At 33.1% G+C, this 18,485-nt stretch overlaps 1 pseudogene; it reads right to left on the bottom strand.

Annotated features, from left to right (window-relative positions):
* Positions 1 to 4,152: 4,152 nt before the first annotated feature.
* Positions 4,153 to 4,248, bottom strand: LOC124923058 (annotated as a pseudogene).
* Positions 4,249 to 18,485: the final 14,237 nt, after the last annotated feature.

Genomic DNA, 18,485 nt, shown 5'->3' with positions numbered 1-18,485 from the left:
CATGTAATTCGTCAAAGAGTTTGTTTCGGGATCGAACATTTAATAAAATGACTTATATAAAAAAGTTCATCATTTTTTGCTATCTTATGCGTTAAAAAAAAACAGGTAGCCTTTTTCACAATAAATAAATTAAAATTTCATGAAAGAGGGCGAGGCCCGTCCCAGAAATGGGGTAGGAAAATTTTTCTCGTTATGTTTTTAAGTCTATCTCAAAATTTTTTCAAGCCCACCCTAACTCGGATTTCTGAATCCGTTTAAAATAAATTCTTTCTCTATCATATCACACTATCATTTTAGCCATCAAATTATTCATTTCATTAACTAAAACACTAAAATATTCTTACTTTATCTTTAAAAAATTAAATAAAAAAGACAATATAATAATTTAACAAATTAAAAATTGAAACAACATATTTATCATTAAACAGGACTTTTTAGAAAAAAAACTCTCAAATAACCAATATAGAACAAACCTCTGAAATCATATGACTCGGTGTACATTAACTAAATCCGCCCTTAATTAAAGGAACATAACTAACTCTATACATCTGAATTCAAATGACTTGACCTAATCGATTATTATCACTAGTAAAAAAAAGGGTCTATAGCGATCGGTAAACCAATCGGTAATACCTTAATTACCAATCAGTATAGGGTAATACCAATTGAATGTAATCTGATCGTCACCAATTTCTAGAACTTCCCTCGATATAGGCACACCGAGAAACACCGATTAGTGTCTAACCAATCGGTATATGTTAACATGGTAACACCGATTGGTTTAATAACCAATCGATATAAGGTGAATACGGTAACACCGATTGGTTTAATAACCAATCGATACAAGATTATATAGTAACACCAATTGGTTTAATATCCAATCGGTATAAGGCAAACAACCGATTGGTTTAATAACCAATCAGTATAAGGATATATAGTAACACTAATTGGTTTAATTACCAAACGGTAACACCGATGTAATTAAAAAAAATATATTTTAATAATATTACAAACCTAAAATAGAACCAAAATTAAACTATAAACCCCTAAGTAAAATTGATCCAAAATTAAACCATATTAAAATTATAACAAATGTTCTTAAACAAACACAAAATAATAATCAGTACTACACCAAAATTTGAATTTTAATTATACATAACAATTTTTTATTTAATACGCGTCTTCTTTCCTAGAATCATCATCGTTTTGTTGTTGGGGTTGCACGAGTGGAATTGTCGTCGATGAACCTTGACCCGATGATTGATCGACATTAGTAAATTGCGCAAACACGACAAAATTGATTGATGAACCACCGCCACACATAAACTGTGATATAAGACGCATCATCTCGACCCTCTTCTCTCTCATCCTCTCTTCCATATCACCCCTCAACTTGTTTTCCATCTTGGCCCTCTCCTCCCCCACCTCTTTTCCATATCATCGAACCTTCTTTCATTTGTCAAATTGTCCCGAAGAAGTTATTTATTGAACTGTGTTGGCCTTCAAACTTGGGAAGCTAAAATTGACCGCATCCCAAGAAATTTTCTCTAGTCTTGAGGGCCAAAAACTCCTTCAACTAAATCAACATTAGAAATGCCGGAACATTCAGCTCACATTGTCTTAGTTCATCATACAATAAAATATGTTAATGCCAATAATAGATAAAATGTAAAGTAAACATATTTTATATTTACCACTTTCTCAAGTACGTGTGTATCAACATATTTATCCTTTTTTATCCTAGTGGAAAAAAATAATTCTTCATAACTTGGAGTTGATCCTTCTTACACTTCCTAAGATTGAAAGTTTTAATTTTAATTTATTTGAAAACAAATTTACAAAATAAGTCTTACCATTTGTCGCTGCAGTTGTGTGAATGCTTTGCTACCAGACCAATATGCATATTTTTTATTTCTATGTTGGTAGCGCTTCGTTTATGCAATTAATATATATAATGTTTGTATCTTTGTGCCACGTTATTAAAGGAGCAGTTTTAGAAGACATATATAATCTTTGCAATCTCGATATTAGTGGGAAGTAATGTATCACCTTATTGAGGATAGTTTTTCATTTTCTTTCTTCTAGGTTCTCCACTCGATTCTTCACTTTTCCACCGAGAAACTCCACACACTTTATAAATTCAAAAGCTTATCATTTTTCCATATAATGTACAACTATTTTTTACAAGCATTTATCTTTTCATAAAAAAGACCAACATTTATAAGAAACTTCTTACAATGATAATATGAATCGGGTAGATTGAAATTCACCAGTAATATTTCTTTCTTTAACAATTTTAACATGTTAAATGAAGAATTTGTCCATTGCCCAATATTCTAGAGGTGGAGTAATTTTAATAATGTTGATGTCTTTGAAATTATGGAGCCTTCATATAACGCTTCATTAAATTCATTTAAGAGCCTATATAATTTTTTAGCATCCTCATTTGCCTTATCTTCGAATCAATATTACCCGTAAGACCCATATTTGATGTATCAACGCCACGTGGATGTAAATCATTTATGATATTTCTCATACAATCATCCCCATCAAAATCATTGCGCTCCGAGTTCACATCCACCAAAGCATCGGTATGAAATTGTTCAAATTATCTTCTTTAGTTTGTATATTAGTACTACTATCAATCTGTACATCAATACTATCATCGCGTCGTCGTTTTCCCCCATGACAATTCCAAAATGTATAGTTTTTCTTTATTCCATATAAAATCAAATATTTCTTACGCCTTATTTGTCTAAATATTCTCTGTTACCACATTTAACGCATGAACATGCAATGTTGGTAATTCGACCAAAACTCACAGGAAAGCTAAGAAAAGAATCAAATCCTTGAATATATATTCCGGAAGATGTCAATCTTTTTCCGTATAGATTATCCATTTTTGATCAAGGATATCCATTATATCTATTGAAAAAACACAATATCTATAATGGAAATATATAATGACAATATAATACAAGATCTATATTCATTTCTATAATCAAAATCTATATCAAAAACTAAACCTAATTCATATAAAAACCTAAATTCATATAAAAATGCCATATCTAAACCTAAATCTATATCAAAAATCCATATCTATCAAAAAACAATATCATAATCTAAATCAATGTCAAAACCTAAATCCATATTTATTAAAAAGTAATATCATAACCTAAATCAATGTTAAAATATAAAGCCATATCTATCAAAAAGCTATATCTATCAAAATTATATCAACAAAATATGAAGAGGAAGATTGCCGGAGTTCCAAGAGGTGAAGCAAGAAGAATAATCGATGCTTGCGGTAAAGAAGATATCTTATAAGACAATGGATGTTAATATTTTAGTATTTTCTCTCCGTCAATTTCCTAGAAGCATAAATATATCAAATTGAGAAAGAAACTAAAGAAAATACACACAAGTTTCAATTGCCCAATGACCTAAACCATGATAATGCAAGAGAAATGACATAAATAGAATCATATCAGCCTTAGAGTTTTAACTTATTTAATTACACATAAACAAGGCTTAAAAAAGAGGTCCTAATATTTTTTCCTTTATTAAGTAATCTCAACATAAAAAATTAAGTGCATTATAATTTTTTTTTTCATTCTAGAACTTCTAAGTGCCATGCACTAACCAACCACAAGAAAACACCCAAGTCTATTCCATACGAAGTGCGCTTTAAGAGATGATGAATGCAAATAAGACTTGATGCAAATAACTTTGTACTTCTATGTTCTTCTTGGACAAAATAGGTGATTTCAAAGTGAATTAATAATCGTTTTTACAATCTAGAAGAATATGTGATTTTTCTCTAATCATCTAGAAACTAAAACTAAAATAGATAGACCAATAAAATCTCACAAACAGTGAGTTAATCAACCCAAGAAACAATATAAATAACACAACAAGCCAACTAACAAACCTAGAAACATAGGGATTCAAGAATCAATAATTTAGAGAAAAAAATAAATATGACAAATGAAAGAAAAATACATGCCTCTATAAACAAGACCGGTAAAAATACTAAATGACATAGAATCCACAAAGTTCGTACCTGGTAGTATGAAAGCCTAGACCCCCCTTCAATAGCTGATTTCAACAAAAGTCACACAGTTAGAAACTCTAATTCATGCACAAGCTAATACGAACCCTAGAAAGCTCTTACAAAACTATCAATCCGCAAGGGCCATGCTAATCTTCTCTATATCGTTCCAATTTTATCGGATGTCCCAAAAAAACTACCGATCCGATTGAGGGAAGAGAAGAAGGGCGTTGACGCGATACGACGCAATCGGAGAAGAGAATATTTCTAACAAGAGTAGGGGAAGCTCTCGAGTTGTTTTTTTTTGTTAATTATATGGGCATTACCAATTGATAGATTAACCAATCGGTACTATGCACTAGTAAAAATGGATGTTTTAATGGCTATTTATAACATCCGAATAATATACCGATACTAGAGGTGGATTAAATACGGTTGTATGGAAAATGAACTTTAGAGGTGGGTTAAATACATGAAAAGGACGCTAGAGGTGGGTAAATAGCGTTAGTACATAAAACAGACGTTATAAGATTAAATAAATTTAGTAATTGGAGGCTCATTTCATTTCACCTAACCCTTCACCTTCTCCATTCACGAGCACTTGCCCAAGGTATGAGACCGGAGCTGAACTTACGGTAGAGAAGCGCTAGCTGAATAAATATAGTAATTAGGGCTCATTCCACTTAACCATTCACCCCCTCCATCTCCCTATAATCAGGGGTTCACAACTTCCGGAAGGAGCTGTTATCGATTACTGCAATACATTCTCTCTAGATATGTAAGTTTTACTATCTCTCTAAACATTCTTCGAAAGTGCTCGTATCTTCATTTTTATCTCTCAACTTCGTAATTTTCAACAAAAACTGTAAAATCTTGGGTTTATCCAATTGCTCATATCCTGGCCTTTACTTTTATCAGACTGCAAAATAAGAGAGAGAAAGAAAGAGAAGCGCTTTAAGCCTTCACCGTCGTAGTCGAACGACTGCCATCGTAGAACTCTTAGCCGCCATCGCATCCTCCCTCTCTCTAGCCCAAGTGCAGGTAGGTCCTTTCAACTCTCATTGTTCCATTTCAATGCCTGAATGTCTGTTAAGCACATAATTGATCATGTTGATGACGATTATCAAAATTTTTACAAAATTCTTGAACATGGATATGACTTCAGCTGTTAATCCATAAATACTAATATATCCAGATGAATTTGCAAACTTTTATTATAATTTGTTATGGAAATATCACGTGATCATTTTTTTATCACGTTTGTTGTGTTTTTGTGATAAAATACACTAATTTGATGATGAATTTTACTCATATGTCATCTGGGAGTCTATTCATCAACATAATATATGATCATTAATGTGGAATTCTGTATTAAAGATATAATTGTTAGTTTATATTTTGAATGATCAATTAGTATTAGAGGCATAATGTAATTTTTGGGTTTTCATCTAGTTTGTATCTCATTAGTGTGAATTGCATTTGATATGATCGTAACTTTCATGTTAACTATATAATTTTGATTTAGTTGCAGATTTCTTTAATGTTTATGAGCTTAATTGACTAAACTTAGTTATTTGTTTTAATCTCTAAATAATATTTGTTTTCTATAGAGAAACTAGGTTCAAGTATGTGAATTTGTGTGAATGTAGAAACAATTATCAATTTTTTTACAAAATTCTTGAACATGGATTTGAATTCAGCTATTAATCCAGAAATACTAATATATCCAGATGAATTTGCAAACTTTATTGCAGTTTGTTATGGAAAATATCACGTGATCATCTTTTTATCACGTTTGTTGTGTTTTTTGTGATGAAATACACTAATTTGATGATGAATTTCACTCATATATCATCTGAGAGTCTATTCATCAACATAATATATCATCATTAATGTGGAATTCTGTCTTAATGGTATAATTGTTAGTTTCTATTTTGAATGATCAATTGGTATTAGAGGCATAATGTAATTTTTGGGGTTTTCATCTAGTTTGTATCCCATTAGTGTGAATTGCATTTGATATGATCGTAACTTTCATGTTAATTATATGATTTTGATTTAGTTGTAGATTTCTTTAATGTTTATGAGCTTAATTGACTAAACTTAGTTATTAACTTTAATCTCTAAATAATATTTGCTTTCTGTAGAGAAACTAGGTTCAAGTTTGTGAATTTGTGTGAAAGTAGAAAAAATTATCAAATTTCTTACAGAATTCTTGAACTTGGATATGACTTCAGCTGTTAATCCAGAAATACTAATATATCTAGATGAATTTGCAAACTTTTTTTTTCCAGTTTATTATGGAAATATCACGTGATTATCTTTTTATCGCATTTGTTATATTTTTTTGTGATGAAATACACTAATTTGATGATGAATTTCACTCATATGTCATCTGAGAGCCTATCCATCAATAGAATATATGATCATTAATGTGGAATTCTGTCTTAAGGATACAATTGTTAGTTTCTATTTTGAATGATCAATTAATATTAGAGGTATAATGTAATTTTTGGGGTTTTCATCTAGTTTGTATCACATTAGTGTGAATTGCATTTGATATGATCACAACTTTCATCTTAACTATAGGAATTTTCATTTAGTTGCAGATTTCTTTAATGTTTATGAGCTTAATTGAATAAACTTAGTTATTAACTTTAATCTCCAAACAATATTTTCTTTTTGTAAAGAAACTAGGTTCAAGTTCGTGAATTTGTGTAAATGTAGAAAAAATTATCAATTTTCTTGCAGAATTCTTGAACTTGAATATGACTTCAATTGTTAATCTCCAGAGAGAAGGGTAATTTTGGGATTTTTACAAATTGATTTGTATAGTATAGGCTAACTAGTTAGTCACCTAGAGGGGTATTTTGTCAATGGGTGAGTTGTCATAAAGTAGTAAAAACAAAGGATAAATTAAATAGAGCGAATATTTATAGTTTCTTTATTATTTTTACAACTTATTGGTCAGACATTTTCATTTCTAACTTATTCTTAATAACTTATACTTTCAAGTTTGTTGTTAAATAAAAGTATTAACTAGAAGTGTATAAATAAAGAATTGAATTGTGTTAAAACAATTCTGTGCAGATTGAAGAAAACCAGAAAGGAAAAGCGGCCCGGTAGTTGATCAAAACCGGCGATCAAACATCGGTATTTTATCAAGGAGCGCTTCCGGTTTTATCTCCAAAATCAGTATTATATAACTTCGGTTTTAAGTGAAAAGCACATCTGATTTTACAATTTCGGTTTTATGCAAAGAAACATATATCCGGTAGTTTGCAAGCATCCAATATTTTATACAAGATCGGTTTTATGCTAACAAGCGTCCGATTATATATGACTTCGGTTTTGTAATGAAGCGCGCTCGATATCTTACAAACATGCCCCCAGTAGTTTATGACTTCGGTATTTCACAAACACGCATTCGATATTATATCAAGTTGGTAATCTATGGAGCGCGTCCGGTATTTTATACCTCAGTTTTATATTGGAAGCATACGGTAGTTTATCTAGATCGGTTTCTAGATAAACGCTTCTGGTTTCATCTCACCCTCAAACCTTCCTGTATTTTATATCAAAGTCGGTATTATTTATCAAAGGCACACTCGGTAGTTTATCCAAATCGGTTTTTGGATAAACGTCTCCGGTATTTTATCAATCCGGCTCTTTATTAAGATTCTTCAGTAATTTCCAAGTTCGGCATTTTGACTAAGCACTTTCCTATATCTGATCAACCTTAGTTCCCGAATAAGCATTAGTTATGAGCAGTTTGACACGGTAACAGAATCAGACATACAAAATACTGTTATGAATCAAGACAAGTCAAACTCTTTGAGCTGTACGTTCCTCGTACATCGTAATCCCTTTAATGAGAATTTGTCTTACTATCATACAAGTACAAACAAGATCAAAGAAAATCCTCATTGATTTACCATTCTGGAACTTAGCCAATCAAACAAGGACTAGCGTCCTATGAATAAAATATGTCCGTTACAGGTTGCATACTTAAGAAGACAAAGGACAATTTTCTTCACAAGCGTTTAACAAGCTTTATCAACTTCATCATCAATTTTACAAGCAAAAACACCAATTGTTCTCACCACTCTCTCAAGCTCTAAAAGTCTTATAAGATTTCATGTTTGCTAGAGTATTAAAGTTGTATTACATACTTCCTATTCTATGTGAGTTGGTCAGCATTGTAAGTTGAAATTTTTTTTTTGTTCAATAAGTGAGTGTGCTAGGAGTTCGAAAATAGGCAGTAACTAAGTCCTGGTTGCTCGACTGGGTTTGTACAAGTGTTTATTTAAACCAAATCTTCTAGTGAATATCCTTCTCAAGGTTGAGAAGAAGGGGTGACGTAGGAGCTTTATACTCCGAACATCCATAAAATCTCTTGTCTCGTGTGTTCATTTCTTTCAATCTCATTCACATATAGCTTCAAGTTTAAATAAACTAATCCGCACTTGAACTCGGTTCAAGAGTATATGACGACTTGCGAAGAATAAAAACGAATATAACTTATAATAGAGTTGATATCAAACGAAGTGTGTGTAAGCATCTAACATAGTTAGACCCCCGTCTCTATCATTGTACCCGATCCTAATAAGTGATATTAAAGCATCAAGTTTTTATTCTCAAGCATTCGAATATCATCATGTCTTCATTTAACAAGCCCCCATGTTCCGATGTGAAGACTTCATTGATTGGAAGCTACGTATGCACGTGTATCTGGCCTCTCTAGATGATGACATGTGGTTTGTCATTACTGACGGCCCGATCAAGATTGAGAAGGAAAGATGCGAGTGGACAAATGATGATAGAAGGAATAACAACCTTGATAACTTGGCCAGAAACGCCATATACGATGCTCTAAATAAAAACACGTTTTCAAAGATCAGAGCATGTACTACTGCCATGGAAGTATGGGAGAAGATCATCAACTCAATGAAGGCAACAAACAAACCAAAGAGAACAAAATCATGGTTGTTACTCAGAAGTTCGATAACATCAAAATGCGTCCCGGAGAAACGATGAACGAATTCGACGAACGCTTCACCAACATCAATATTGAACTTGCCATTTTGGGAAAGGTGTATGGGAACAAGGAAATCATAGTCAAGGCGTTGAGGGCTCTTCCCAGTGCCTGGTAGGTTAAGACAACTGTGATGAGGGAATCCAGAAACCTCCACAAGATGCAACTGCATGACTTGTTCGACGATTTGAAAGCCTATGAGTTCGAGATGAATTCAAGGAATAAAGATGAGCCATCATCCTCGAACGTAACTAGGGCGTTGGTGTCATCTGATGAGCCAACAGTCTCTAAACCCATTAAGTCAGCTGAGTAGTTCAGCGAAGATGCAATGGCCTTACTCGTCAAGAAGTTTGGCTGATTCATGAAGAAAAATCAATCCAACTCATCTTACCACCACAACAACAACTCTAATGATTATAAGGCTAACATTCGTTGTTTTAACTGTGATACTTTAAGTCACTATAAGTCGGAATGTTAGAAGCCAAGGAGAGATGACAAGAAGTCAGCTGATCAGAAACCTAGGAAGGACCATCAATCATCCAAGCACAATAAGGTTCAAAAAGCAATGGTGGCTGAAGAAAGCAAAAGAAAGTGGGCTCAAAGTGACTCTAACTCCAGTGTTGATGAAGAAGTCAGGTGCTTCATGGCCAATGATGAAGAGGTATTCGACTTTGCCTCTAAAGAGTTCACTCGAGACGATTTGATTACTGCACTCAATGACATGGTCATTTAGTACAAGAAACTATCCGTCCTTGCCTCAACTTAACCAGATAACATGACTGGTAAAACAAATGAACTATCCTTTGAGAATGAAAAGCTCAAGGAGACAGTTCAACTATTGACCAAGGAAAACGAGAGAACCAACTATGTGATTTCTGCATGGACTAAGTTTGGGGATGTGGTCAACCAGATGACGAGTCATTAGAGGCCTGCCAACTGCAAGTTTGGACTAGGCTATACCAACAGCAACCCAAACGACTCATGCAAGAGGTTGAAACCCAAGAAAGGAAAACTTCCTTCCATAAGTTTTGTCAATGGTACTTCAATTGACACTCAAGAAAGTCACGATGCAGATGAGTCAGTAACTAAAATATGTGGAGTCAACCGACAAGTCACAGTGGCTTAGTCTTGAGAGAAGGAAAGCCATCCGGTCAGCTGGCCATTAACATGACGAGAGGTCAAAGAGGTATCATCAAAATTAATCCTCAAAATACTATGACTCATCTAAAGGTAGATAGAGAGATGTCAAGCCTAGAATTATTAAGACTAACACTAGGAGATTCATCAAAATAACACAAGTATGGATCCCCAAAGGACTGATCAACTGTGGACCCAATTAAATATGGGTACCAAAGGTGTAAATAGTTTTATTCGCAGGTTAAACATGTCAATTGCTTGGAAGATTCAGAATGGTACTTGGATAGTGGATGTTCAAGGCATATGACCGGAAATAGCAAACTTCTAACCAACATTGTGAAGGAATCTGGATCAAGAATTACATTCGGTGATAACTACAAGGGTAAGACCGTGAATAAGGGTAAGATTTTCTATGGTAATCTCATCATAAATAATGTGCTACTTGTTGAAAATCTGTGTTATAACCTACTTAGTATAAGTCAAATGTGTGATATATGATATATTGTTGAATTTCATAAGTAAGCATTCTTAGTCAATGATCAACAAGGAAGTACCCTGTTGACAGGGCATAAGATAAGTAATGTCTATAAGGTTAAATGTAAAAACAAGTCACTTAATCCTATTTTCATGATAGCTAAAAACGATCAAAACTGGCTTTGGCATAAGAGACTTAATCATCTAAACTTTAAGACTATTAACTTTATTTATTCCAAAGAGCTAGTTGAAGGGATTCTTAATTTAAAGTTTTCTAAAGATAAAATTTGTTTTACTTGCCAGATGGGCAAACAGATCAAGTCAACGTTTAAAAGTAAAGGTAACATTCAGTCTGAAAGATGCTTAGATCTTTTACATATGGATCTTTTCGGTCCAGTCAAAGTAGCCAGTTTAGGAGGCATGAAATATACCTTAGTAATCATTAATGACTACTCTAGGTTTACTTGGGTTATTTTCTTAGTCTATAAAAATCAAGCTACTCTTAATTTGATTAAAATGCTTAAAAGAGTGCAAAATGAAAAATAGGTAAGTGTTAATAAAATTAGAAGTGATAGGGGTACTGAGTTCACTAACAGGACTATCTTCTTACCTTGAGGAATTTGGTATTATAGATTAGTTGTCTAGTGCCAAAACTCCACAACAAAACGGCTTAACTGAAAGAAGAAACAGAACATTTAAGGAAGCGACCAGATCTATGATAGCTGACTCTAGAGTGACTCAAAAGCTTTGGGTAGAGGCTATCAACACAACATGTCATACTCAAAATCGGTCAATGATTAATAAAAGATTTAACAAAACGCCTTATGAGATTTACCATGGAAAAACTCCTAATATCCGGTATTTTAGGATTTTTGGCTGTAAGTGTTACATTCATAACAATGGCAAGACTCATCTAACCGCTTTTGATGCCAAATCTGATGGTGGTATTATGTTAGGATATTATGCGGTTAGTAAAGCTTATAGAGTATATAATAATAAAACTCTAACTATTGAAGAATTATCCCATGTTGTGTTTGATGAATCTATCAAAAATAACACTTCTATATCCATTGATTTGTCTAACAAGATTGAGGACGTCAATCTCCAATCTGATAGCGAAGATGAAGTCCAGGTCTTTCGAAACATTATTTATGCCAGACAACTGATAATGTTGAAACTCAACAAGATCAAACTATAAATCAACAAGCTATTGAAAGTCTGGATAACTCTGAGCGAACCGGTCGATCGAAATGATCAAACAGGGCCAGAGATGTCTCTCCAAGTTAGTTCACATCATGTCAGACCTCTACGATGTGCTTCGATTGTCTCTCATATCTCTACTCCTTCTTACTCCGAGGAAGAGTCTCTCCAAACTAAGACTATTTGACACATAGTTATGGAGGCCATGACACTGTGGCGCGTAACTTTTCAAACTATCAGTTCAAGGTTGGACCGGATATAATACTCGTCTGCAGCATCAGACAGCAACCTTGATACAAACAATCAAGAAATGTATCAGATGAGATAAGTGTTAAACAAGGTGAAACCCTTCTTCAGAAAATCCCTCAATCTCAAGAACGAAACCAAGTCTTCAATTGAGGTTCTCACGTCTCAAATAATAGAAATGGTTAAGTCCCACAATGCTTCCGATGCTGAAAGACTAAAGGAAGCCGAGGCAGTTGCTCAACGGTTTCAAGATGAAGAAAATGTCGTTGCTAAGACCGCTAAACAAGTCGCTGATGCTAATGAAGATAATACGACCATAGCCCAAATGGCGATTCAACAAGAAAACCAAAGCTTTCGCTCCAAACGAAGGCTACGTCGAGGCGATGGTTCTTCTATTGCTCCTGATCCTGCTCCACAATGTGGCGGCTCTCGTGCTCCAAAAGGAAGGGGTCGAGGAAGAAATGCTGGCGGTCGAACTAGTGAGAGTATTGTAGACCAGGTCATGGGGGACATTACCGAAAGACAAATAAGATACGCAAGGGGGGACACTAAACTCATCTATTTACTGTCTTCTTTACTTTACCTCCGTTAAATTGATTTTGTTGAACAATTGTTTTTCACTAATCGCATTTCTTGTTTTGACTATCATACAAGGAAACTCAAAATGATGCTTATTAAAATTATATTTGATAAATTACTAGTTATGATAATTTTAGTATAAAACTATCAAAAATGGAGAAATTTCTAAAAATACATATAGCACTAGCTTTGATAATCTATTATAAACAATCAAAGAGGAGAAATTAGTATATCAAAATAGCTAATTAACTTATGATAATTAGTCAATGTAAAATCATCACGTTATAAATATTTAGCTTAAATAAAAAAAATGGATAAATTGTTAAATAAAAGTATTAATTATAATTGTATAAATAAAGAACTGAATTGTGTTAAAACAATTATGTGCATATTGAAGAAAACCGGAAAAGAAAAACTACCCGGTAGTTGAGCAAAACCGACGATCAAACCTCAGTATTTTATCAAGGAGCGCTTCCAGTTTTATCTCCAAAATCGGTATTATATAATTTTGATTTTATGTGAAAAGCGTGTACGGTTTTACAATTTCGGTTTTAAGCAAAGAAATGTGTATCCGATAGTTTACAAGCATCCGGTATTTCATACAAGATCGGTTTTATGATAACAAGCATCCGGTTATATATGACTTTAGTTTTGTAATGAAGCGCCTTTCAGTATTTTATATCAAAGTCGGTATTGTTTATCAAAGGCTCACCTAGTAGTTTATCCAAACCGGTTTTTGGATAAACGTCTCTGGTATTTTATCAAATTGACCTTCATTAAGCGTCTCCGGTAATTTTCAAGTTCGGAATTTTGACTAAGCACTTTCCTATATTTGATCAACCTTAGTTCCCAAATAAGCATTAGTTATGAGTAGTCTGACACGACAAAATAATCAGACATACAAAAGACTGCTATGAATCAAGACAAGTCAAACTCTCTGAGCTGTACGTTCCTCGTACATCGTAATCTCATTAATGAGAATTTCGGATTACTATCATACAAGATCAAACAAGATCAAAGAAAATCCTAATTGATGTACCATTCTGGAACTCAGCCAATCAAACAAGGTTTGACGTCCTATGAAGCAAATATGTCCGTTGCAGGTTGCATACTTAAGAAGACATAGGACAATTTGCTTCATAAGCGTTCAACAAGATTTATCAACTTCATCATCAATTTTACAAGCAAAAACACCAATTGTTCTCACCACTCTCTCAAGCTATAAAAGTCCTAAAGCTTTCAAGTTTGCTAGAGTATTAAAGTTGTGTTACATACTTCCTATTCTGTATGAGTTGGTCAGCATTGTATGTTGACAAAATTTGTTTCTGTTCAATAGAGTGAGTATGCTAGGAGCTCGAAAACGGGCAGTAACTAAGTCCTGATTGTTCGACTGGGTTTGTACAAGTGTTGTATTTAAACCAAATTTTTTAGTGAATATCCTTCTCAAGGTTGAGAAGAAGGGGTGATGTAGGAGCTTTATACTCTGAACATCCATAAAATCTTTTGTCTCGTGTGTTCATTTCTTTCAATTTCATTCACATATTGGTTCAAGTCTAAATAAACTATTCCGCACTTGAAATCAGTTCAAGAGTTTGTGATGACTTGTGAAAAATAGAAATGAATATTAACTTCTAATAGAGTTAATATCAAACGAAGTGTGTGTAAGCGTCCAACATAGTCAAACTCCTGTCTCTATCGTTGTACCCGATCTTAACATTTGTTATACTAGATAGACCTAATATAGTTTATTTGCTTCATTAATTATTCAAGGCTTCAAATATCAAAATCAAACAAGCTAAATCCCATTAATGATTGTTGCATTTATTCCAATGGTATTATATGATGTCTGGCTCTAGTTATTCCCATGAATGAAAATAGAAATTCCCAAATCAAAATGGATTTTCGATACCTTTTAGGAGAATCTAACTTGTAATGTTGCTTAATTGCTTGTTGAACATATAATAACTATTTTCATGAATAATGTCATGTTAAAATATATACGAATCAGACTCAAATTTCTTGAAAAATAATGAACAAGTTGGATCTCTAGTTCGTGTTGGTCTTTTTGTGGCAGTTGATGTGATTATTCCCCTAAAAATATCGGACTAACTAGACCCTTCACATACATTTTTCTTTCAGGTTTATTTTAATCTCAATTCCATTTTTCAACTAAACACAAAATTTCACAATGTTTAATAATATATATATATATATATATATATATCACTTTCCTTCATGAATATTTCTACAAACTCTGATTATCATTAATTAATTAATTCTCCATGAAATGGGGTCTGATGACATACATTCTAATTGAGTTAAAGACTATGCATTTGATGAATATAGGTTAATTATTTATATTTTCTGACTTGATTATTTATAAAATGCATGTACCTGATAAAAAAATGGATGGAACTTGCAAGTCAAGGTCGACATTCTTCTGAATATTGACAAGGGGATGATTCTTTTTTAGATTTTGTTGAGAGTTCGAGTGGAAGGATTGACATTGCTTGTCCATGTGTGTTATGTGGTAATAGAATTTTTTTTGATTGAGTCACTGTTATAAACTTAGGCATTTTCATGGAGAAAAGCGACCGCGAAATGATGATATTTACATAGAAGATGATGATAGTTTAGAAGATGATATGAATAAGGGATAAATGACAAATTTAAAATTCTAGTATAAAGGTTTTGTCAAATTTAGTACCCTCCTAAATTTTTTCATTTAAAAAACTAAGTTAGACTATATTGTTATATTTAAAACTCTATACTAACGGAGTTAAATCAAAGTTAAAATCTAGTAATTTTATTTATTTAATATATTTTATTTACACATACTCAACTAATCATTCTTCTTCCTCCTCGTCATCATGTTCCTCTTTCCCGTGTCCTTCTATCTACGCCTCTTCCTTCCCCTCCTACAGCTCACTCTTCTCACGCTTAATATCCTCCGCGCTTCACCCTCTCTGCTTTCACCTTCTTTGTCAGAATCCAAAGGCCGCATTGTCGACTAACAACTGTAATGAGGCTTCAGTCGCCATGACTGTTACTCCGAACTTCCCAACTTCTTCTTTCTGCCTTTCATGAATCATGACCCTCCCTCTAACTTTCAATTGACTTTAAGCTAAAGAAAATATCGATTAACCATGAAGAATATATATTCAAGTGTCATTGAGTCAATTAGAAGAACCTTAACAATGTCTCTCATTTTCTAATTCTCTCTCTCTATCTATCTCATATCTCTTCCCCAACCATGTCTTCTCGGAGGCTGATCGATCTCATCTCACCTCCTGCGATCTTCTACTCAGTCGAAGCCGACTACTTCACCACCTCTAAGCAAGCTCGTTGCACCAACCGGGAAGATCACCGATTACTTCACTAGCGTACGTCGGATCTATTGGAAATGTCTTCCAGGTTATCGGTTTTGTCGTAGATGTGAGTTTTGATGAAGGTATTCCTTCTATCTTGACGGTGTTAGAGATGCATATTCACTCGATCCGGTTTATGCTTGAAGTGGCCCAACATTTGAGAGAGAATATGGTGAAGACGATTGTTATTGACGGAACCCACCGAAGGTTTTGTGCGAGGATAGAGAGTACTTAATACTGGTTTTCCAATTGCTGAAATTTGATGATATCTCGATTGATCCTAACTAACCGAGCTGGGATTGACCTTGTGCATCGTAATTTAATTCAATTTGGTACTCTACCCATTCTATTGTTCTTATTATTTTTTCTGCTCGAATAACAGTTAACTAAATATTTTTTTGGAGAGGAAGAGGAGGAGATAGTTATATGATTAGTTGATGAGGTGTAATTAAAATTATTTAATTAAATAAATAAATAAAATGATATGTTAATTTATTTAACAGACTAGTAATTTAACACAGTTAACAGAGAGTTTTAAATATAACAATATAGTGTAACTTGAGTTCTTTAAATGATAAAAATTTAGGAGAGTTTTAAATTCGACAAAACCTTAATACTAGAGTTCTAAATTTGTCATTTATCCTTATGAATAATGGTGTAGAAGATGATCATTCTATAGATGATGATTATAATTTAAAAGAAGTTGATGTTGTTAAATATAATTTAGAGGTTGATCATGATGTTCCAAACCTTCAGGATGTTAGGAATAGCGAAGAACCACATGAAGATGCTAAATTATTTTTTTATAAAGTGTTAAATGATTTGAATGAACCTTTGTTCAAAGAATCAATGATTTCTAAAGCTTCGATATTATTAAAGTTACTTCACCTTAAGAATGTTCGATAATGGACAAATACATCATTTGACATGTTTTTGAAATTGTTGAAGGAAGAAATATTACCGGAAAATGCCAATCCCCCAAATTCATATTACGAGTCTAAGAAGTTTCTTATAGAAATTGAACTTTCTTATGAAAAAATAGATGCATGTAATAATAATTGTATGCTATTTCGGAAAGACAGTAAGGACATGCAATCTTGTAAAGTATGTGAGTTGTCTAGATGAAAAAATGATAAATTTGGAGAACCTCGCAAGAAAGTCAATGGAAAAAAGACCCCGATTAAGATTTTACGTTATTTTCCACTAACATCAAGGTTGTAAAGATTATATTTATGTTTAAAAATTGCTCATTCTATGAGATGGCATAATGATATTTGAGTTGAAGATCAATTTGTAAGACATTCAGTTGATTTTATGACTTGGAAGACATTGAACGAAGATTATGCAGATTTTCCCTTGGAGCCTCGTAACATGAGACTAGGTCTTGCAAGTGATTGGTTTAAACCATTTACAAATGGAAAATCATTATTTAATATTTGTCATGTGATCCTTATTTCTTATAATTTACCACCAACCTTATGTATGACATCGTCTAATTTCATTTTATTCATGCTAATTCCTGGTCCTAACAGTCCTGGAGATGCGATTGATATTTATTTATAACCCTTGATTGATGAATTAAGAGAGTTATAGAAAACTGGAGTAGAAATATTTGATGCATCAACGTCTCAAATTTTACTTTGCGTGCTTCTTTGCTTTAGACACTTAATGATTTTCCAGCATATGCAAACTTATCTGGATGGAGTACAAAAGGGAAGTTAGCATGTCTATGTTGTAATAAGGAGACTATCTCAATGAAACTGAAACATGGTAAAAAATAGTGTTACACGTCTCATCGATGCTTTCTCCCAAATGACCACAAATTCCACACGGAAAGAGACTTGTTTGATGGTAATGTTGAGAACAGAACGACGCCTCAAATATTAACGGGAAATGAAATTTTAAGACAAGTAGATGATTTGAAAGGCATAATCTTAAGTAAAGACTGTACTAAAAAGTCAAAATATTTCATAATGATCGGGGTGATAATTGAATTAAGATGAGTATATTTTTTGAGTTGCCTTATTGGGAAACATTATGGTTGAGACATAATTTGGACGTGATGCATATTGAGAAGAAAATTTTTGATAGTGTTATTGGTAAAATATGGATCTTCATGGCAAGACTAAAGATACTCTTTATACACGTCTCGATTTGCAGTTAATGAATATAAAACCTGAATTACATCCTATTCATTTTAGAGATAAACTTGAATGTTTAGCCGCTCCTTATGTATTGTCCTCCAATGGAATTTTTTTTTTGCCAATTTCTTAAAGATTTAAAAATGCCAGAAGGTTTTTGTTCAAACATTGGAGGTTGCATAAATGTTAGTCAAACAAAGATTTCATGTTTAAAGAGTCACGATTGTCACATATTGCTAGAATACCTTATTCCT

The sequence above is a fragment of the Impatiens glandulifera genome, chromosome 1 (genome assembly GCF_907164915.1).
Source record: "Impatiens glandulifera chromosome 1, dImpGla2.1, whole genome shotgun sequence".
NCBI lineage: Eukaryota > Viridiplantae > Streptophyta > Magnoliopsida > Ericales > Balsaminaceae > Impatiens > Impatiens glandulifera.
This window is presented reverse-complemented; position numbering and strand designations above follow the sequence as displayed.